Source organism: Protopterus annectens, chromosome 8.part0, assembly GCF_019279795.1.
Source record: "Protopterus annectens isolate FY-2018-M chromosome 8.part0, PAN1.0, whole genome shotgun sequence".
Lineage (NCBI taxonomy): Eukaryota > Metazoa > Chordata > Ceratodontiformes > Protopteridae > Protopterus > Protopterus annectens.
In genome coordinates this window covers 99,701,286-99,725,366 of record NC_056741.1, presented here as the reverse complement: position 1 = coordinate 99,725,366, position 24,081 = coordinate 99,701,286, and positions in this window count along the sequence as shown.

Here is a 24,081-nt window from a genome sequence, read left to right as displayed (position 1 = left end):
CTTGTGGACTGCATATTAAAAAAGTACGTGGAGTTAGAAACCCAGATTCTTAAGGATTCCTGGTCCTTTTTAGAATGCATTCAGAATACATCTTTCAACAAATCTGGGAATTTTCTAACCATTGACATCTGTGACTTGTATTCATGTATTCCACACACGACAGGTACTGAATGGGTAGTTGATTTCATTAGAACAAAAGGAGCCCATGACAATGAATGTTTGCTAGTTGAGCAACTCCTAGATATAATTTTGACAAACAACTTTGTTTGCTTTGAAGGATTGTTATTTAAACAAAAAATAGGGGTAGCCATGGGCTCCCCAGTGGGTTCTAGTTTTGCCAACCTTGTCCTAGCCCACTGGGAAAACAAATACCTTCTCAGTAGTGAATGGATGAATAAAATACTTTGTTATAAAAGGTTTTTGGATGATATATTCATTATCATCAATGGGGACGAACTGGTTGCAGATGAACTAGTTAATTATCTTAGTTCAACTACTTCATTTTTAAGGTTCACAAAGAACTATCAGCAAACTTCGATTAACTTCCTAGATGTGTATTTGATCAAAAACACAGATAAATACACGGCCAAGATTTATAGGAAGGAAACACATTGCAACAGTTACTTGCACTTTACAAGTATGCACCCCTACCATCAAAAGAAATCAGTTGTCAAAGGACAACTAGTTAGGGCTGCAAGAATGGTGACACTTAATGAGGATTTTGATGAAGAATGTACTTTATTGTATGACATGTTCATAAACAGGGGGTATCCGGTTTCATTCTTGCAAGGTATATTCCAGGAAGTAATTGAAAAAAGAAATAAGGGAACATATAAACCAATCTTAAACACTGAAACTAGATCAAACATCTTATTAAGATATGACAACAACTTAGAACAAGCAGGTGTCATGGTTACAGATATTGTCGAACATGAATCCATTGAATTAGTAGAAAACAAACAGGATTTCACTATTGCTTTTACATTTACCTATTGTATAGAGGCATTAGACATAGGTAAAATAGTGAAAAAATATTGGCGCTTTTTATCTTTAGATAAAGACCTATCACATATTTTTAATTTTGGCCCAATGATTTCATACAGGAGGGGTTACAATTTAAAAAAGCTATTAGAAATAAACCCCAAAACAAAGAAATCTAAAAGAGGCACCACGAAATGTGGTAGTTGTAAATACTGCCAACATATAGATACATCTGAAAACTTTAACATTAGAAATGAAATCTTCTATGTTAATGTATCATGTAACTGTAATTCTAGGGCAGTAGTCTATCTAGCTCAATGTACCAAGTGCCCCTCATTCTATGTGGGCAAAACAGATAGACGATTACGTGATAGGATATATGAGCATTACTATGCCATAGTGAAACTTAAGGAAGACAATGCCCTGGCTAGGCATTGTACAAAGAACCCAGGGCATACATTTAAATTCATGGTAATAAACCAAATTGTGCAAAACTACAATAAATATGGGTTTGTAAATGACAACTTATTGAAACTCGAACTCGAGAGAAGTGAACTTAAATGGCAAATAAGATTAATGGCCTGTAGTCACCCAGGCCTGAATTAGTTTTTTTCTATAGCATATATTCTTAAAATTAAAAGTTTATTTAGATGAGGATTATACACACCTAGCATGGATTGGTTATTAAACATTGAGTTTATTGAGTATCTATACAATCAATAATTATTACTCGTGATAATAAATAAATTACTTATAAAATAGGTTGTCAAGAACTTAGTAAAATATGTTCAAACAATAAATAATGTATTTATCTATCCTTATGGATTAGAACACTTATATACATCTTTATACATTTTTATATTTACATATTCATAGATATTATATTATTATACACTTGTTTTTAACGGAATTAAATGGGTTGATGATATTTAATACATCAAATACATTATGGTTATTAACTGATCATAAAATAATTGGGTAGGGGAAACCTAACCCAACTATTTTTGTTAATTTTTTGTTCACTTTTAACTAGAATGGTACCACATGTATTTTAATAAGTAGGTACCACATATTCTCAACATTATTTTTTAACACACTTTACTATATAGTTTAAAACACGTGTTATTAGATAAATGTTGAATATAGAAGTGTAAAAATACATTTATTACATAAAGCGGGCTTTGTGTTTAGCTATGGGTGTAAAATACATTATGTATTACCGTAACGACTTATTTGTTACATGTAATTTAGTATTGTACAAAGAAGACGCATAGGACTCATGTATTTGTTAGCATATCACGATTTTATTGTCCATTATTTTAACACTATTACCTATGTCAAGAATTAAATGTGTTACGGGCGTTTTAAAATAATTAATTGTAGACAACTGTTAACCCGTATAAAGGTAACAGTGGGAAAGGAAGTTGTTTGTCTGATGAAGTTCCGGCACTGCTGGGACGAAAAACGCTTTGTGTGTTTAACGTGATTGTGCTGAAATAAACGCATTTGGATTTTTAGACTACCTACGCTACTTGAATTTATTATTGTCCTGCAACTCCAGCTTGTTTTCTTCACCTGCGGTTTGTCAGTTTTGCATTTCTCAGTTTCTTCAGTTTTGGTTACTTGATGCTTAATTCTATGACATACCTGGTATAGTGCTGTACTCCTTTGTGACCTACAGACAATTGACCCTACCCAGTTCGGCTTTGTAAAAGGCAGATCCTGTCTTTTAAACCTGGTGGACTTTTTTGAAACAGTCACTAGAGCCATCAATGAAGGCAAAGCAGTTCATACAGCCTACCTGGATCTGGCAAAAGCCTTCGACACAATACCCCACTCAGGCATCATAGACAAGCTCAACAGCTTAAATGTAAACCCGTTTGTCACAAGATGGGTTGCAAACTGGCTAAAGGACAGAACCCACAAAGTCATAATAGCTGGAGCTATGTCAGACTCCAAGCCAGTCACAAGTGGAGTCCCACAGGGCTCTGTCTTGGGACCCCTCTTGTTTGGCATTTATTTCTCAGATGTGCAGTCAAACATAGGGGGGTTGTGGCTGACAAAGTTCGCAGACGACTGCAAACTAGGCGCCATAGTCGACACACCAGCTGACACATGCATCCTCCAGAAGGGCCTCACAGAAATAGATGACTGGTGCCAGAGTCCTGGCCTTAAACTAAATGCCAAAAAATGTATAGTCATCCCCTTTGGAAAAAACAAAGTACCCACAAATTTAATCCATTAAGTATGGAAAACGTAATCAGAGACCTGGGGACCCAAGTTGATAGTGACCTCTCATTTGACACCCACGTCGCCAAAGTGGTTAGAAAGACCTTCTACCTTGCCTACCTTATCATGAAGGGATTCACATCCAGATCAAAGGATGTCATTGTACCCTTATATTCCTCCCTTATCAGGCCTATGATTGAGTACAATGCCCCATTTGGTATGTACCTCACCCGGCACCTGCAGCAGCTGGAGAGACCCCAAAAGTACCTTACCAAGAGGATCAAGGGTCTCCAGCATATGTCATATGCTGCCAGACTGAAAAAGCTCCAGCTCTATTCAGTAGCATACTGCCTGCTCAGAGGTGATCTGTGCCTTACGTAAAAGGCCATGTCCAATTCAAAATTAATGGACATGCTCCACCTCAAAAAATCCAAATCCATCAGAGCCACAAGAGCTAAAGATCTAAACCTCAGCATAAATATGAATAGGACATGCTGGAGGGACAGATTCATAACCCAGAGGCTTCCCGCACTCTGGAACTGGATACCTATCCATGTTAGGCAGAGCCCCTCACTGACTCTCTTCAAGAGAAACCTGGACGAATGGATGGGTGATCGTAGGTTTACCCCGGGGGTCATCTCTATGTCATTGCTAGATAGAGGCACAGTAAACTAAATCTAATTTAAATTGTACACTTTTGTATCATTACATGGGGTGGCGAAAGCCACATACACTTTGGCTAGGCTTATAAATGCCCTAGGGCAGATAGCCTAGTACTATACTATGAAACTATGAAAATATGAGAAGAAATTCAGTTGTTGTATCCTAGAGAATCGCAGTCTGTCTTCATGAAGAAATTGTCAGACCTGTTTACCATAGGCAGCAGATTGCCTTTTGTAATTAATGCTCATGAACAGCTGATTGCCTGTGCACCAATAAATGACTCCCACTTGCTAAATGCATCCAGAACAGCTGGGTTATCTTTCCATTAGCCAATGGCATGAGAACACAGTGGTATAATTAAGGTCTTCATGTAAGACTTGCCTCTTTTCCTGGCCTATGAGGAGGACATTATCGAGGTGTGGGAGCTACAGCATCACAGAGGGTAGATAGAAATACTGTCCACTGTTTTGATTGATGTGTTATGTCCACATTTTTGCATGCTACATCTGGTCATTGTTGAGAGACTTTCAGATTCTGTAGCAGTGCACTGTTTAACAATGTGTGTTGGGGTCAGTAAGGAGACAGGCAGATGTGAGTGTCATACATCCTTTTTATTTGAATGTGCATGCTGCTGCAGTTGCTGCTGGTCTATCAGCTGTGTATGTTTGTAGGGGGAGACTGTGACACATGTCCCTTTCACCTGAGTATTCTCCCTACCCTTTTTGTATGGATGTTGTGTGGATCCCCTGTTCTAGGTGTTTGGGATGTATTTTAGGTCCATAGCAGGTAGCTGAACATACTGCTGTATGTGTAGCAGGCCACAGTTGATTCATTCTGGACAGGAGTCAGACTAGGGATTGTGAAAACAGTGGGGGACAGCAAGGTGCTACTGTGAGGGAGCAGTGTCGGCTGCGGTGTCACAGCATGGCCAGGTTGAGGGTACCCCTAAAATTCCAGGTGATGCATGTGCTTCTGGTACATATGTTACGTAATAGTGCAGTCCAGAGATTGATAGGCAACATTTAGAGCACACATTCATATTTGTGAAATGTTTCCCACCCTGCAGGCCTTTGACATGCTACTATGGGTGGCAGTGACTGTGGTAGCAGCAATCAGGTCTCCTGGACATTGCAGGGCTCAGTTATTTCTAGGTTGTATTACCAGGCATGTAGTTGTCATGCAACAGACTGGACTGTGGGCCTGAACTGTGGTTGTCCAGATGTAAGATATGCTAGGAATGTTACAGATAGACCTACTGAGTAATTATTATGGGAGGTGTAGTTGCAAGACATATGTGCATACATACAGTGTGTTACACAGGATTGGCATGAACATGTATGTTTGTATGGCTATGACATGTGACACTGACCTGTCTGTCATGCTTTTGCAAAATCAATCTGCACTGCCTTGCCAGTACATCAGCACACAGAGTAGCTTTGATGACAACCATGACATATGTAGGGACATGACTGTGGACATTCTACAACAGTCTGGACCATTGTCAGCTGTACCTGATATTGTAGGCCTCCCGTAAATCCAACATGTCTTTGGCTGTGTACTGGTTCAGTGTCTGCATCACAGGCTGAAGTACGCTGTCATTTATCACATTATGTGTAGAAGTAGTGTCACTGGTACTCAGGATTTCTCCATAACAACACCAGTAATTCCCCAAAGTTGAGTTGTCCTACTGGTTAATTGCAGCGAACTGTAGTTCAGAGGGTCCTGGGGCGAATACTTGGCAGGGCTGTCTTTTTCCCCTAATGTTACATGACTGTACTGCATGCTATATTTACAAAAGCAGTGACAGCTCCCCAGAGCTAAGTTGGTATAGTGCTATGTTGCTCTGACTGTAGTTCAGAAGGTCCTGCATTCAATTCCTGGTGGTAGTGTCTATTTTTCCCTAATGTTACATGACTGTACTGAATGATATATTTACAAAAGCAGTAGCAATTCTCCACTGCTGAGTTGGTATAGTAGTGTGTTGCTCTGACTGTAGTTCAGAAGGTCCTGGGTCCAAGGCTTGGCAGTGGTGTCTTTTTTTCCTAATATTACATGACTGCAATGCATGATATATTTACAAAATCAGTAACAATTCCCCAGAACTGAGTTGGTGTAGTGATGTGTTGCTCTGACTGTAGTTTGGAAAGCCCTGGTTCAATACTTGGCAATACAGTCTTTCTTCCCTAATGTTACATGACTATACTGCATGATATATTTATAAAAATAAAACATAATTCCCCAGATCTGAGTTGGTCTACAGCTGCATTGTTCTGACTGTAGTGCAGAGGGTCCTGGGTTTCAGACTTGCAAGGGCTGATTATTTTGTTGCTGGGCATAACAGTGTCTGAATCAGATAGAGTAAAGCAGTTTTAAGTGGGTTTACATGGGTTTGCATGCTGCACCATGACGCTAAGCTGTGCTTATCCCTGCTTAAACATGCACTATTTCCAAAAAGAGTAAAGAAAAAAAGGGGTGATAGGAAAGTGGTGAAATAGGGGCAAGCAGGGGGAAAAACAATATGAAAGGCAGGTAGGACTTGCAGGACGGGTGTAGGAAAGGACCATAACTGTCCATTTCTTCTACAGCACCAGCTGTGCATGTTGTGGACAATTTGGAATTTGGAGCCTCACATCCGACAGGGAGGGGTGTGGGTGACATAACTTGGTTGATTAATTGATGTGAGAAAAAACAGTCTGCATTTAAATTGGAACCTGTGCACTGAGAGAGAGCCTTACAAGACTATCTGCAAATATATAGAGCTGAGTATATTTTTCTGTATTATTCTGTATTATAGAGCTAAATTGTTGCTTAGATATCTTTTGTCTTACTGTTCTGCAAATATACAGAGATCAGTATATATTTTTCTGGTTTTATAATTTGCACTGTGATTCCTCACATCTCTGTTGAAACTGTCTTCTCCACCCCCCCTCCCTGTTCTTGGTTGTAGTTTAAATTTGGTGGCTTTTGCAGTGCCCACCCCGCTGTAGATTCGATCTAGGACACTCCCCCAGTCCCATCTTTTTACAGCATTCTACCTAATAAACCCTTTCTGCATTTGCTTTTAGTCCTTTTTAATTTAATTACATTTTTCCAAACTGTGTGTGGACTAATATTGCTACATACTCAAGTGTGCCAGCTTGCACTGCATGTGAATTGTTTTTACTACTGTTTTTGCTATATTCTGAAAAAAAAAATTGTAAGCCTGTTTCCTACCTTTCCTATAATTAGTGTTCCAGATACAGATTTGCTGTATCCAAGACTGTCTGTAAGCTTCTGAGCCCCCCAAGCCTTTCTGTGTTGGAGGGAAGCCTTCTAGCTTATCAGTGGGAGTGGTAAGCATTAGGTAACCTGTCTACCACATAAGGAGTGGTTCTGGCCCAGAATTTATAGTTATTGGCCATTTGGGTGGTCTTCCATCTCTCTCAACTTTCTGATTTGAAGGCCTGCATGTGACTGTATCTCCTGGGCCTATCTCATTTGCTCACTCAAAAAAAAAAAAAAAAAAAAAAATGTATCTGCTTTTACTGTATTTGTGTTTTTTCCTACTTTATTTTGCTTTTGCGCCATCTTAATAGTACACAGTTGTATTTATTACTGCTTGGTGTAACTTATTCTAAGCCTTTCAGTTTAAGCACTTTGGCTTCAAACCAGTTATTTTACATTAAGAAGGTTTGTGGTCTGCACTGTAGTGGCAGAACAGGTAGCTTACATCCTTCTAAGTTGGGAACTGCTGATTGAGGGTTCAGTGTCTGTTATTCTAAAAGTGTATTAATTCTGGTTTAAGCACTTGGGCTTCAGGCCAGTTATTTTACATTAAGAGGGTTCATGGTCTGCACTCTTGTGGGAGGAGAGGATGGACTCTGCCCTTCTGAGCTGGGAATTTCTGGTTAAAGGCTTATAGTGCCTGCATATTTGAACAGCTTCTTACTGAAATTGGTACACCTTGTTTGCTGTAGCATAGAGTAGATCCAGGCATGCTGAATCTAGCTTTGTTTGCATAACTTGAGCACTAATCCAGGCATTCTTTAAATTATTCAATTGTATTTATTACTGTTTGGTAGTAACTTGATTAAAGTGCAGCTATCATTCTAAGTCTTTTGGATTAAGCACTTGGGCTTCAGACCAGTTGTTTTACATTAGGAAAGTTTGTGGCCTGCACTGTGGTGGCAGGACAGGTAGCTTACATCCTTCTAAGTTGGGAACTGCTGATTGAGGGCTCAGTGTCTGTTATTCTAAAAGTGTATTAGTTCTGGTTTAAGCACTTGGGCTTCAGGCCAGTTATTTTACATTAAGAAGGTTCTTGGTCTGCACTCTTGTGGGAGGAGAGGCTGGACTCTGCCCTTCTGAGCTGGGAATTTCTGGTTAAAGGCTTATAGTGCCTGCATGTTTGAATTATTTCTTACTGAAATTGGTACACCTTGTTTGCTGTAGCATAGACTAGATCCAGGCCTGCTGAATGTAGCTTTGTTTGTATGCTTGTTGTTTGTTTGCTTGTTATTTCCCTGAAACACTAATTCCACTTAAAATGCCGCTTTGCAGCGCTTCTGTGGATCCCTAGTGATATCTGCATTGTTTACTGTACTTATTTCCTTGTTTCACTTGAAAGAAAGTTACTGTTTGTCATTTCTGCATTTAAGTTACCTGTAACACATTGCATTTAAGTTACCTGTAACACATTGCATTTAAGTTACCTGGCACTTGCTCACTAAAGCAATTATATAAGTCAGCACTAAAAAATTAAAAGCACTACACCCTCACAAACTCCCCTTGAGTACCTTGTTCCCCACTGTCCCTTTTTTTTCAATTATAAATGAATTCCCAATAGTATTCTAGCATGTCCAAAGGTCAGTTGTCAATCTCCTCTCCGGTCCAGCTGGTGAATCTGGGAATCTTGAGGCAATGTTACAACTGCATCATGTACACAGACAACCTTCTCCTCCTCCCAACAAATTCCAACACATGTGAGAGATGCAACCATATAGCCAAACTGGAGGCTAAGCTCTCTCAACTTAGTACTGGTGTAACCAGTCAGGAGGCAAAGGAAACCACAGTCACTACAATTCCAGTCTCACATAGACCTACCATGACAGCAAACCAAACACATAAACACACAAAAACATACTCGGAGGCTCTAAATAAAAATCTGCCTAAGCAGCAGAGACCTCCAAAGCAGACACCCAAGCAACCGCTACCCCAAAACAAAACATGTGCAACACATAGCTCACAAAGCCAGTGTGCCAAACAGTCACAGCCCTTAAGGCTAAACAACACACCTGATACACTTGTAATTGGTGACTCTATCGTCAGGCACACTGACGTCCCACTCACCAGGCTGAACAAGGAGAAGGTCATGGTGAGCTGCCTGTTGGGCGCTAGGATCCGCCACATAACACAAGCACTCAGGTCACTCCAAGGCAAGTACAAATATGACTCGGTCATTGTCCATGCTGGTGTGAATGACCTGAGACGTACCTCCCTGGACTACATGAAAATAGACATAGAGGAGCTCTCTGAGCATGTAGCCCAGGCCGATATGACCCTGACCTTGAGTAGCATCTTACCCTCACCAAGAATGATGCCACAATATAAAGACAAGATGATCAATTTCAACAATTGGCTTAAGTATTGGTGTCATTCAAAGGGGATCCAATGCCTGTCAGCCTGGGATGACATGCTCGACAAGCCATGATGCTTTGCTAGGGATTGCTTGCACCTGTCACCCCTGGGCTTTTGGATATTGGCAAAGGCTCTTGCTTCCCCCATAGTGCCCTTTTTAGGCAAGGCTCAAAAGACAAACCCACCTCCATAGGTATCACAAGGGATAAGAAACTAAGAGTAATGCTACTCAATGCCAGAAGTCTAAACCTCAAGATGCATGCACTCGAAACTCTCCTTAGCATGGAGAACATCGATATCTGTGCAGTAACAGAAACCTGGTTCAAGGCTCCCGAGAGCACCCCAGCACTACCAGGTTATACCTCATACCATGTTTTTCGGCCCCAAAACTTGGACCGAGTGACAAAAGGAGGGGCAGTATCAATATTCATCAAAGAGACCCACACCTCCAGGTTGGTGGTACAGCACGAAGCTTCAGAGACTATCCATGTGCAACTAATAGTGGGTAAAACTGCCTTCCAGTTTATAGCCTGCTACAGACAACCCTCCCAAACCCAGGAACCCCACTCAGCCTTCCCGAGAACACTGGAAAATATGAAGGTCTCTCCAAACACCATTATATTTGGTGACTTCAACTACCCAAACATAGACTGGGAGCATTACTCTAGCTCCAACAACCTAGCCCAAAGGTTCCTAGAATTTATAAACTCAAATGCTATGGAACAACTTGTTACCACTCCCACAAGAGGGGAAAACATACTGGACCTGATCATCACCAACATGGGGACTCTATGCTCCAGACTAGAAGTGTATCCCACACTGGTAAGATCAGACCATAAACTAATCTCACTGGATATTCACATCCCGACCCCACCCCCTGCCCAGAAAACCACAGTGAAAAACCTCTCTAAAGCAAATTTCACACTTCTCAAAACTGAGGTGGAATCCTTCAAAGCCCCCGAGCCTGTGGAAAATACGGCCCAGACCGCAGAATCCTTTATAAACGCATTCTATGATCACATTCAGGAATGCATGGATCATGCAATCCCAAATAAAACCAAGACCCAATCCTCCAAAGGCAGACGTCCTGTCTGGTGGACCCCAGCCATAAACAAACTATAAAATAGAAGGAGGAAGCTACTACATGACAGAGCAAAATCCCAAAAAGGGAAGACATCTCTGATCAGTATTAGCAAAAAACTACGGGCACTCATAAAATCATCTAAGGCCAGCTTCGAGAGAAAAATGCACAGGACACGAAGGATAATCACAAGGCTTTCTTTAGTTATGTTAGGAACCTGGGTGGGAATTCCCAGATATGCTCAGAATTAGTCCGAAATGGCAAAAAATACATCGAACCCACAGACATTGCCAACATCCTAGCTGACAGGTTCAGCGCAAACTTCTCCCCCCCCCCTCCCCACCAAAAGGGAAAATATCTATCCCAGCAGAGTGCTGCTCCCCTGACATCTCAGATGCTCAGGTAAGAGCCGCCCTCTCCAAAGCAAAAAACACAGCATCAATGGGACCAGACGCTGTCCCGGGCTGCATCCTACATGAACTCCAAGAAGAGCTAAACCCAAACATAAAACTACTGTTCAGCCTTACTACAGGATATGTACCCAAAGAGTGGAGTACAGCAACAGTGGTCCCTCTCCACAAAGGTGGTGCCTCAACGGATCCTGGAAACTATCACCCCATAAGCCTGATTAGCTTGGTCTGCAAAGCTATGGAAAGGATCATCATGGACCTCATAAATAAAGATATTGGGGACCTACAGACACTGGATCCTACCCAGTTCGGCTTTGTTAAGAGCAGATCCTGCCTCTTAAACCTGGTTGATTTCTTTGAAACAGTCACCAAGGCCATTGACGAGGTGAAGGTGGTCCGCACAGCCTACCTGGACCTCACAAAAGCCTTCGATACAAAACCCCACTCAGGCAATATAGATAAGCTCACCAGCTTAAATATAAACCCCTATGTCACTAGATGGGTTGCAAACTGGCTCAAGGACAGAACCCACATGGTTAGAATTGCTGCAGCCATGTCAGACTCCAAACCAGTTACAAGTGGTGTCCCACAAGGCTCAGTCCTGGGACCTCTCTTGTTTGGTTTATATTTCTCAGAGGTACAGGCTAACACGGAAGGACTGTGGCTGGCCAAGTTCACAGATGACTGCAAACTGGGCACCATAATCAACTCTCCAGCCGACACAAGCATCCTCCAAAAGGGCCTCATAGAAACAGACAACTGGTGCCAGAGCCATGGCCTCAGGCTAAATGCCAAAAAGTGTATAGTCACCCCCTTTGGCAAAAACAAAGTACCCACAATTTACCACATAGGTGGTAATCCATTAAGTACAGAAGAAGTAATTAGCAACCTGGGGACCCAAGTTGATAGCAATCTCTCATTTGACAACCACGTGGCCAAAGTGGTTAGAAAAACATTTTATATAGCCCACCTAATCATGAAGAGATTCACATCTAGATCAGGGGAGGTCATCGTGCCTCTTTACACATCCCTCATCAGGCCCATAATTGAGTACAATGCCCCTTTTGGGATGTACCCTACCAGACTCCTGCAGCAACTGGAAAGACACCAAAAGTACCTCACCAAGAGGATCAAAGGGCTCAAACAGATGCCATATGCTGCCTGGTTAAAGAAACTCCAACTCTACTCAGTGGCATACTGCCTGCTCAGAGGTGATCTGTGACTGACGTATAAAGCCATGTCCAACCCGGAATTAATGGACATGTTGCACCTCAGAAAATCCAAATCCCATCGAGCTACATGCTCGAGAGACATGAACCTCAGCACTGAAATAAATAGGACATTCTGGAGGGACAGATTTATAACCCAGAGGCTCCCTTCACTCTGGAATAAAATCAAGTCCAGGTTAGGCAGAGTCCTTCATTGACTCTCTTCAAGAGGAATCTTGATGAGTGGATGGGAAATTGTAGGTTTACCCTGGGTATCACTTCTGTGTCACTGTTAGACAGAGGCACAGTATATTAACCTCAAAAAAGGGCATAGCAAAATTAATTTAAAATGGGTGGCGAAAGCCAACCGCACTCTGGCTAGGCTTATAACTGCCCTAGGGAGATAGCCTAGTATGAACCTATTAACCTAAGAACCTATGATTGACTAATGCCAGTGTATGTGGGGTCAAAATAGAGAGTGACCTATGGGATATGTTTTGAGGTATGAAGGAGTGGAATGTTGGGGAAGGGTTGTAGGTGCATTTGGGGAGGTAAGTTAAGTAGGAGCGGTTGCGTTTGCAGACAGACAAGAAAGACAAGACAGCAGACAGGGGCACGGTGTATGACACATTGGGGGGTAAACACCTTGGACAGGGAGGGTGGTTGGGAATCAGAGGACCAAGTGTCCCCAGATGGAAACAGTGGGACTGAGTTCCCCACCCATGGGCAGTCACCACTGCCCCTTCACAGCCTTGAAGGTGGCTGTGCTGGGGGCTGGGCACTGGGGCCAGCCTAGCCCTTGAGGTGCATCAGTCTGCCCTCAATCTGGTGCAGTTGGTCATCCAAATCATACTAGAGGACCCTGCGCACTATCTGATAGCTGATTACAGGTGACAGGATCCTCTCTGTGTCCTCGGCAAGGGAGGGACGAGCCCTATCTCCTGAGGCGGTTCCACCTAAAGGTGGTGCAAGACCAGTGGAGGAGGCAGTTCCAGGTTTGGTACCAGACATGCTGGGACCCAGTGCCATGGCCAGATGGTGTGGAACAGGCAGATCTGCTGGGATCTGCCTACCCAAATGTTCTATGGTGTTGAGGTTTGTGAAAGTTTATTGGTTAGTCATGCACAAAACATTTCAATGTTAGTTATAACAGCATGCGTGGATGTTCCAATTAACCCAGAACAATAGAATTTCATAGCATATGGAACACAGGCATAAATGGAATAACACTCATTATTGTAACAGTATGCTAGTAACAGTTACAGCAAAAGGCCAACAACAGTGGAATTTCAACAAGGTATGTTAGTATGCAACCATTGAAATATATGACCAATAAAAATAATACAAGTCCCAACATTAAGTTTTGAGAACAGCATACCCGTAGTATAAGAATAATAATCTGTGATGTAGATAAGGGGTGGGGGAAAGAAAAATATTCCATTAACAACTGCATACGCTATATTTTTACACAACAGTACTACTCAGTACTCTACAGGTCTGCCCTTACCTTACATCTACATGTGCCCTATGGCTTCTGTAGCACATACATACCTTTCAAACTGTCGACATGGAATGGGATGGGCCAAGCTGTAAGAACTATAGGTACATAACTACAGGAGACTTATACATGTCAGGGTAACATACGTACATGATTAACAAGGTGTACCCTGCACTGATGTTGTGTGAGTGTGCTACTGGTATACTTCAAATGGATATATATCTGTGTGCAAGGTTAATGGCAACAGTGATCACTAGCTGTGACAGCGTGACACTTGAGAGACATGTATCTGGCACAGTGTATGGTGCATATACCTAACCTGCTGTCATTTGTAGACATGGGGTTGGACTATCGGCACACATTCACAGATGCACCAGGCATACACTAAGATATCTGGGCACAGTTTATTAGTATAGCTTTCATACAGTTACTACAAACATTGCATTACCTGTAAGCCCTGTGGAGAAAATATCTGTTAACACTACATAACTGTTTCTACAATTATTTAAGACTTCTTGTCTGTACATCTTAGTACCTGTCCCTAGATTCAAACCCTGGCCTGTGTGTGCAAACATGAACAACATATTTACTTATTATCACACTGAGCTACTGAGCCACTGCTGTGTGCCAGTTGACTGATTTGTGTCTAAAGCTCAATTGGTTACAAAGTCTGACCTGATAATATAGGTAGAGTGTCACAGAAGACTGCAGTGATAGTTGAACATACATGCATGAGATTCATGCCTGACAGAGATAGTAGGGGAAGTGTGTATTAATAGTTGGAAGGCAGGTGTATACATTTAACCCCCTAGTGGATGGGAATATGTGTGATCTGTACAGACCATATTGGGGTGCTAGGTTGCATACCCGACCCATATACATTTGCACATGGTGTATTTGCAGTCTTCAGCTATTACAGTCTCATACTTACCTGCATCAGCATACCTACATTCAGGACTACATATAGCTGAAATGCAAAGGTTAACACAAGACAATCCTGAGGGAAACACACTATTATACATTACACATTACTCTTCAAGGTTCAGATCTTAGTGCAGAACACATATCAAATTGCATTGTATCTTGTTGTACAGCTCTGCACCTACACTTTAGCATAACAATTCTTTATCACCCAACTTCAGTCACTTCATGGTGTTATAGCCATATTTGTTGTGGAGCACTTGTACAATTGGATTTCTTCGACAACAGACCAGAATAAACACAACACTTGGAGGAAAGAGCTTTATTGAGGGTGACATGACACAGTGGTTCATTACATTCAAAATTCTGCTTGCAGTTTTACTGTAAATCCTGTAGATTATGAATGAATGTCATTTATTGCCTTCACATTTTTAGTCATGGTATACTTTATTACAAAATTCTTAGTATTAATACAGTATATACTTATGTCATTCCTACACAGTATTACTACAGTATTGGCTTTCTTTCATCAAGAGTAGCTTGTTTGATGCCTTTATCTGTAATGCACAGTACCTGGCATTACTCATTTATATCAATGTGGGTCTAAGAACACATTTATTGCAGTACACTCAGAACACACTATACCTTCTGGCAGTAAACAATGTACTCCTTCTTATTTATTGTACTATATATTGCAAGATAGATCTGTACTCACCACATTGTCAGCACATCCTCGCTAGGCCCCCTGCATGGGCCTCTAGGTTGCGAACCCTCTCCTCTGCAGCTGTGGGGGGAAAACACACCATTATGCATACCTGGCATTCTGGTCATGATCATCTTGGGGCCACTGGGCCAAGAGCCCCACCTTTCTTTGCTTCAGGTCGTCATAATGATGACACAACTGGACACCAGCACAGGGGATTCCAGTGGCATTGGTGAGGTCACATACCAGATGGTCCTGGGCCTCAGACTTGTATTCAAAGCCCTGGTACTGGCCCTGCAGCAATCTGACATTATTTTCTTTCTGTACGAGTTCAACTATGACCCTGGACTCCAACATGCCCCAGAGCTGTGCCCAAAAGACCGCTCCCTCTCCAACTCCAGCCATAGCTCCTGTAGTGATCAAACCTCTAACAGTTTCTGGCTGTATTCCCACATGTTCAGTTTAAATAAGGCTGTTTTCCTGCCCTTTGCCACCGTTAGCCATTTTTAAAAATGCTTAGCTCCACTTAGCACAGAGCAAACCTGGATGTTATTTCTCATTTTCCCAGTTCATTAGCTGTTCTGTCTCAGTTTCCCTACTCAATTCCCTTTCTATTTCTCTGCACTACAGGTTTTTACACTAAAAGTGACAATTTTTTTAAAACATATCCCAATGGAAAAATCAAATCTCCAACAGCATTAAGAAGGACAACCTGCTTAATGTTAGCTATCAATTTACTTTGTCAGCTGTGATTACCTAGTCATACTAATTTTGCATTTTTTACATCTGCAGATGAATGTCCACTACTGATAGCCTATATTTGTATTTAACTGGTCATTATGTGCTGCACTATATGCTAGTGCATCAGTTTTCACAGGAAATATTTGTTATGCCTGGACTCAAGTAATTCTGTATTTTTACAGGTGTAATACATTTTTGTAAGTGCAGGTTCTTGGAGATGTCATTATATCTTAACTGTGACTCATACAAATATTATATGTAACCCATCAACTGTAAGTTGTGTCACAAACTATTTATATACATGTCTCTCTCTCTCTCTCTCTCTCTCTCTATATATATATATATATATATATATATATATATATATATACCAGTTTTCACTGTTTAGGTGTTTCACTCTGTATGTACATCGATGTAAATGTGTCGATGTATATACATTCGCTGTTCTGATCTTTCGGTGTAGTCATATAGAACCTATATATATATATATATATATATATATATATATATATATATATATATTGGTAATACATTTTGTGTACTAGTATCAGATCCAGTAATAAATACTTACTTTAAATTCACTTTCAGCTGCTTAGTACTTAACTTTAGACAATGCAATGTGTATACACTTGCAATCTTAGTACTGTTTGCTTGTTTGGGTTTTAGTCTAAGCCTTTCCCACAGAGAGAGTCATGACAAGTAAGGCAAGTATTATTTGTTATCCATATGCTCACATGCTTAGACCAAAGGATAATTTCCATAAGATATCTCAGTAATGTCTGGGAACCCACAGACAATGGTATGGCACTAGAAGGTGTATATTAATTAATAGCCCATGTTTAGCAGAGTAAGCATTAACTGTTATCCATATGATCACATGCTTAGACCAAAAGATAATCTCAACAAGATATCTCAGCAATGTCCGGGAACCCTCTGACAATGGTATGGCATGGCACTCGAAGGTGTACATAAGTTAATAGTCCATGTTTAGCACAATCTAATAAATTTAATTATTTCTAATTAAAAGTGATTTTAACTCTGTACTTCTTCCTCCTTTGTGACTACTTATATTTTTCACCCTATACCTCTTTCTGTCTTACACTATGGATATCTGTCTCCAAAATGTCCTTCACAGCCTCTATATAAGATAAAGATTGTACCTCAGTCTTACAGAATTAGAACAATGCTGATTATTTTGGGACCCCTGATGTTATAAACAGAAAAAAGGTAAAGTTTATACATGATTCAAAAATCCTACATGGCTAAAGGTCTAGCCATATGCAGCAACTTGCTATAGCTACTATTGTAATGCTTCCTTAACCTGTCATCCCTTTACACAAAGGTGGAGTGTTCACCCATCTGGGAAATTATAGATCCTTCACCCTAACTAGCCTGATCTGCAAAGCCATGGACTGGATTATCATGGACCTCATCACCAAGGACAATGGCAACCTCCAAACACTTGATCCCACACAGTTTGGCTTCATCAATGGGAGGTCATGTCTGCCAAATTTGGCCAACTTCTTTGAGACAGTCAACAAAGCCATGGATGAGGGGAAGATGGTGCATAACATCTACCTACACCTGGCCAAAGCCTTTGACACTATTCCACACTTGGGCATAATAGATGAACTCTCTCAACTAGGCATCAATCCATATGTTACCAGATGGGTAGCAAACTGGTTCACTGATAGAACCCATGTAGTCAAATTAGGTGAAGCCACCTCAAGCAGTAGACCTGTAACAAGTGATGTACCATGGGGTTCAGTCTTGGGGCCTCTGTTATTTGGGATATACTTTTCTGAGCTGCAGGCCAAAACCAGTGGGCTATGGCTGACCAAGTTTGCAGATGACTACAAGCTGGGTGCTGTCATCAATTCCCCTAGTGATGTGGACATCCTCCAAGAGGGTCTCACTCAGACAAATGACTGGTGTCAGAAACTTGGCCTCAAACTGACTACCAAAAAATGTATCATCATCCCCTTTGGGGAGAATGATGTCCACACAAATTATCACATTAATAACAACATCCTAAGCACTCAGTCAGTCGTGAGGGATTTGAGCACCCAGATTGATACAATTTTGACCACCATGTTGCTTCCTTTGTACAGAAAGCCTTCTACATGGCCCAACTCATAAGTAAGGGTATCTCATCCAGGGACAAGAAGGTCATAAAACCCATGTATTCTTCCCTTATAAGGCTCATTATCGAGTACAATGTCCCTTTTGGCATGTACCTCGCAAAGCACATGCAGTAGCTGGAGAGACCACAGTGATGCCTTACCAGGAGAATCCAAGGCCTCAAACATCTACCATACACAGATAGGCTAAAAGCCCTATCCCTCTACTCGGTTTCATACAGACCCCACAGAGATGACCTCTGTCTGGCATACAACGCGTTCACGGACCCCACTTTGATGGGACTGCTGCATATCCGCAAGTCAAGTTCCACTCCAGTAACCCACACCTGTAGCCTCAACAAAACTTTTTGGCAGGACAGATTTGTGTCCCAGAGACTCCCCCATCTATGGAATAGACTCCCTCTACACATCAAGCAGAGTACCTCTTTACCCATTTTTAAGCACAACCTTGATATCTGGATGAAAAACAGAAAATATTCCCCTGGGATTCCACCCATGTCACTACCAGACAGGGGCATCGGGTGATGATTTGTCTAAACATGAGCTAAACTCTTGGCTAAGCTTATAAGAGCCTCAAGGTCAATAGCCTAGTAACCTCCTATGATTCCATCATGCTTTCTACTTGAATGACCTCAGACACCTAGATAATTTAGTGCAAGCAAACAGCAAAACTATAATCTAGTGTTATCTTATTAACATAGGTTACTTAATTAATGCAGTCCGGCAATGTCCTATTGAAAACAACTTATCAGATTGTTTTTCTTTCTCAGTCAACAAACACAATACCACTTTGCTTTGCAACCTTACCTCCTGGAAATCATTCCCTTATACTCTGCATACTTCCTCAAAGGCAAATGGGCCATTCAAATAACTACTTAATTCCTCACTCACTTTCCATTTACCTGACAATTGCTCCATAATGATCTTTAATATTCATTATGCTTCATTCTGCTACCTGACAATCCCTCCACAGTATTCAAACATGCAATAACCACAGACTTACATAAATCAACATGGCAATGATAACATCATCATTATAGATTATTACAGCATGAAAAATCTCACAGACAAAGAAGACCAAATAAATTCCTTTCTTTTTTCACACACAGCTTTTCCCAACCTAGTAATTCAACCACTAGACTAAGCAGTCACAGACTTAAAGATATAACATGTTTACCAAATAACATGGGAGACCATCTCCCTATTCAGGCCATCTTCACATTCAAAGCTCCTCACATGCCAATCTTAGTAATTGAAAAATGTAACATCTCTGAATCTAAAGAAGATACTCTAGTAACGCAATTCCATAACATAGATTTGTCTACTCTCTATCAAATAACCAGCCCTGTAGCAGTACTGGAATGTTTAACTCTTTCTTGAGTGCTGTTCTTAATGTACACCTCCCTAAAAATAAACAAATGCGTTAAAGAAGAATATTGTCCTTGTCTTATTCTTGCTATAAAACATGACTGAATGATTGTGAAAATCCTGGTTACACTGAAAAATAGCCTATAGCTCATATAAGCATAACTCTTCCCTTTCACTAAGATAAGGGTGCAAACCAGACACTAAGAAAATTAAATCATCCAATCTTTGTAATAAACTCCAAACATCTTCCTTCAGCCCAAAAACATTTCTGAAAAATAGTAAAAGTGATATCTTACTTTGACAAAAGTAAATGAAGCAAGCCACCAAAAACATTAAACATCAACTTTATCCAAGGATTCACACTCAAATATTTTCACCCACAATCCCTAATATACAACCTTATTCTCTTCCTACTTACTGTTAGCATTGTTACTTCATTCCAGCATAATACCAAACTCCTTCACCTCACACACTAAAGAACGCCCCATCAAGCCTTTCCCTTTAAAACATCATTCTATTTCTAAGATGTTTCCTCCAGTTTGGTAAAATTCCTACGGAGCATGAAAACAAAAAAAAATCCAAACAATTAAAGTATATAACCCCCTTTCCTTAAAATGATTGCCAAATCAATAGCTAAACCTTTCTATCATTTTGGACATAATCTTCCCAATTCAAGCATTCACTAATAATGCCTATACCTATACCTAAAAAATCATCTACTTTGTACCCTCAAAATGTCCATCCTCTGTCCAACTTCTGTCATGTCACAAGGATATCTGCTAAACTGATTAATAAAAAAAGAATTCAAGCACCTAAACAAATATGGTCTTATCACTCCCTCCCAAAATGAAATCAGAAATTGACATAATACCTCAAACACAATGTATGCAGTAACAGGCAAATTGTACATAGCAATAGAAAATAACTATCTTACTACTGCCATATGCATAGATTTATAAAGATCCCTCAAAAGCATTAACTACAAAATACTTCTAAAAAAAGGTTAGGTCCATTAGCTTTAGTAGGAAGACACTTGATGTGTTCAACAACTAATTACTAAATAGAACCTTCTTTCTATAGTCAGGTAACATTATAAATGGGGAGGGAATTTTTACATCGGGTGTCTCCTGAGACTTGGTACTGAGCACAACATTAACTTAATTGTTTATTAATACTATAAACTTAGTTACTCTATTAACATCACCCTCTCTGCAGATGGTATTGTGCTCTATAGAGATGAACTCACCTCTGCAGCAATATAGCAGCACTGATAAAAAGACTTATACAATCTCTCCATATGGCTATCAAAGAGGGATAAAAAAGTAACTTACTATGGGCATCTTTAAAACAGCAACTATAACTTTTTTAGTAAACATCAAAAAATGCCCCAAACAAGAATAGCAAGTTACTAACACTCACCAATTGGCCTATAAACATGGTAGACTAGTAAAAATACCTTGGCCTCACAATAGACCCTTTTCTAAATTTAAAACCACACAGACCCTTGTTTTTCTGAAATCTCCTTGTAACATACAGCATTCTAATATTTCTATATCCATCTTGCTATCAATGCCAGAAAGGCTATTGCAAACATTTTTTTTTTATTCCTAGAAATTAATTATGTACTTCTTCCTTCCACTCATTTATTAATAGCTACAGCATTTAAAGAACATTAAATGTAAACCATGAATTTATCAGCCTTACCCCTTCAAACAAAATAAGATTGCCCTCCTTTAGAAATGCTAGCTGGCTATCTGTATCTGACTTTTTTACACTATTGCTTTCTACCATACATTTTAAGATACTACACATCAGTTTCTTCCCATCCCTAAGAAGTAAGCTTCAAATCAAATATTCCCTTTGCTCATTAAGAAGTCAAAATGATAAAACTGTTGTTATATCACCCCCTTCTTTCAGAATCCCTAATGGATTGAAAAGCTTCAATAAAATATTTCCTGCAAAGTGGAATCACTTTCCCTTAGTGTCAGAAAAAAATGGCAGATTGCACAACATTTGGCAAGAAAACCCCATCTATGTTAGAAAATGTGTACTAGTGCATGAGTTTTATGTCTAAAGCTAAATTTGCAACATATTCTATGTCTCTCACTCTCTCTCTTAGTTATACAACACAATATAGTTAATGATACCTTCTAAGATACTCTTTATAACTATGTAACTACATACAAAGGATCTCACATTACTAGTGTAATAGCATCCAGTGTCATATGTCATCAAGCTTCTTATAAACACAATTTACCAATATTAGATTCAGTGGTGTATGATACCTTAGACTCTTTAGAAGTGATGAATGCTATGAATTAACTAGGATTGTTTGACTTGTACATGTACTTTGTATCTCAAAATCATTTTACAATTTTTTATATACTTCTTCAAACAGTTGCATGCACCAACTATGCATGCTGAATTGTTTAAAAAAAATGCATTTGAGACATGGTTGAAAATTGTCCATGGAGCAGTCCAACCACCTGGTTAACAAAGAGACATAATTTCAACAAACAAACACCAAAAAGCAAACAAGCAAATAAATTAATTAATTAATCAATGAATAAATAAAGTCTTACATATAGAGGTGTGCTGCTTGAAAGGGTAAACTTTCATTCTTGTTTATATCCACAAACAACAAGGCTTTAGTCTAACACCAAGCTTCAGATTCCTTAGATGCAAGTGCTAGACATTGTTTCCAAAGGAAAAAAAAAGACTATGCATACTATCATTCCTCTATATAGATGACATCTCTGAGCTGATGATGAGCTTTTCTCTCTGTGGCATACCAGGTAGAGTATATCCATGTTTTCCATTGGTCTGCATCTAGTGGCACTGCCACAAATGGAGAGGTATGACATGTTTCAATGCACCAAAGTCATATATACTGTGGAACACTACGTATCTTTGAACATAAGGTGATCTCTTTTCCAGACTGTGCTTGTGAACAGTAGTTTCTATTCAACTATTTTTTGGTACACTGATTATGTTTCTGAATCCCCACCAAAGGACTGGAACAACAAATTGTTTACTTAAAGTTAATACATTTTTCCATATTGATTCATTAAACTATTACACATGGTACCAGGAGTTATTTCTGTGTAATGCTTTAAACCTCCTATAGTCGCGGCCTATGGGACATATACAAATTACCCCTTATAGACATACAAGTGTTTCAGTTTAAGTCTATTTGATACATTCAGGCCAATAAAGCCAGTCTCATTATTTATAGACATACCATGTTCACCTATTTTCTGAACTCCCAGTACAGCATACATGTATTGTTAACATTGAATATTAGATCTGGAAGGCATTTTAGAGACATGGTCTGTTGTAAGGTAAGGTAAGGTTTAACTAGTTGGGGTTTAGCCAATAAAGATACGTTAACACAAATGACCAGCAACTACATAGAAAGGTTTTATTTCTCAAAAAGTTGAAGGATTTTAAAAATTCCACGCAGACCACTTTGACAGAAATGGTAGGGTGACAAATGGTTATAACTAAGGAAATTATTTTGAGCTGGGGTATAGGATCTGACTTGCCTAGATATTATTAATGCTACTGGCTACCAAAAAACAGTTACTTAAAAATGGAAATCAAAATCTACACTGACAGTAATGAACTACCAAAAATATTGTAAAGGCGATAAAAAAATGGAGTAAACGTAGAATAACGTTCAGCAGGAGGAGGAGCAAGTAAACTTTAGGGAAAGGCAGGAATTCAGTTAGTATTGAAAAGAAATCATAGCTGTATACTGCATGCAAATAACAATAGCAGTGCCATTATGGTTTATTCTCTTATTCTATTACTGTGCATGTACCTATGCCACTTTTTAAAAGTGTCATGATTAATAAACTTGTTTAACAACAAGTGCTTGTATGCTGCACTGAGCTTTCTCAAATACTTCTAGACTCTCAATATCATTGTAAGAGGCACAGACACAGAAAATATTGCAAAAAGTACAAATTAATTTCCCTGAAAATACGGATGATGGTATCAGCAAATAGCAAAATCAGAGTCCCATCTAATAATAAACTTCTGATACGCATACAATACCAATTTTATTTATTTACCGCGAAAGTCTGACTTAGAACAAAGCAAATTTTCAGCAGAGGCCCAGTGAGAAACACTCCAGACATACATCTTTATGACATGGGAGAAAACCCACACAAACACAGGGAGGGCATGCAAACTCTGCACAGAAAGCACCCCACCCAAGAATTGAACTGCGCCACTGCCCCATCCTTAACAGGAAGTTTAATCAGCTCACTTTTATCCTATGCAGTTTATTTATTTCAGCCATCTTAGACACTATGTACTGATGTACTCCTATTAAAGTTCATGTTCTTGTTACACAAAAGAAGAAATGTATGACAATAAAACAATAAAATCATAAAATACTATCATATCATAGATTACATGCTTTATAGCATATAAGTCATTGTTAATAACCTAGAAAGGTACATGTTGCCTTGCTACTTTCTAGCTGTAACCTTAAGCCTCTATTACCTACTGCTA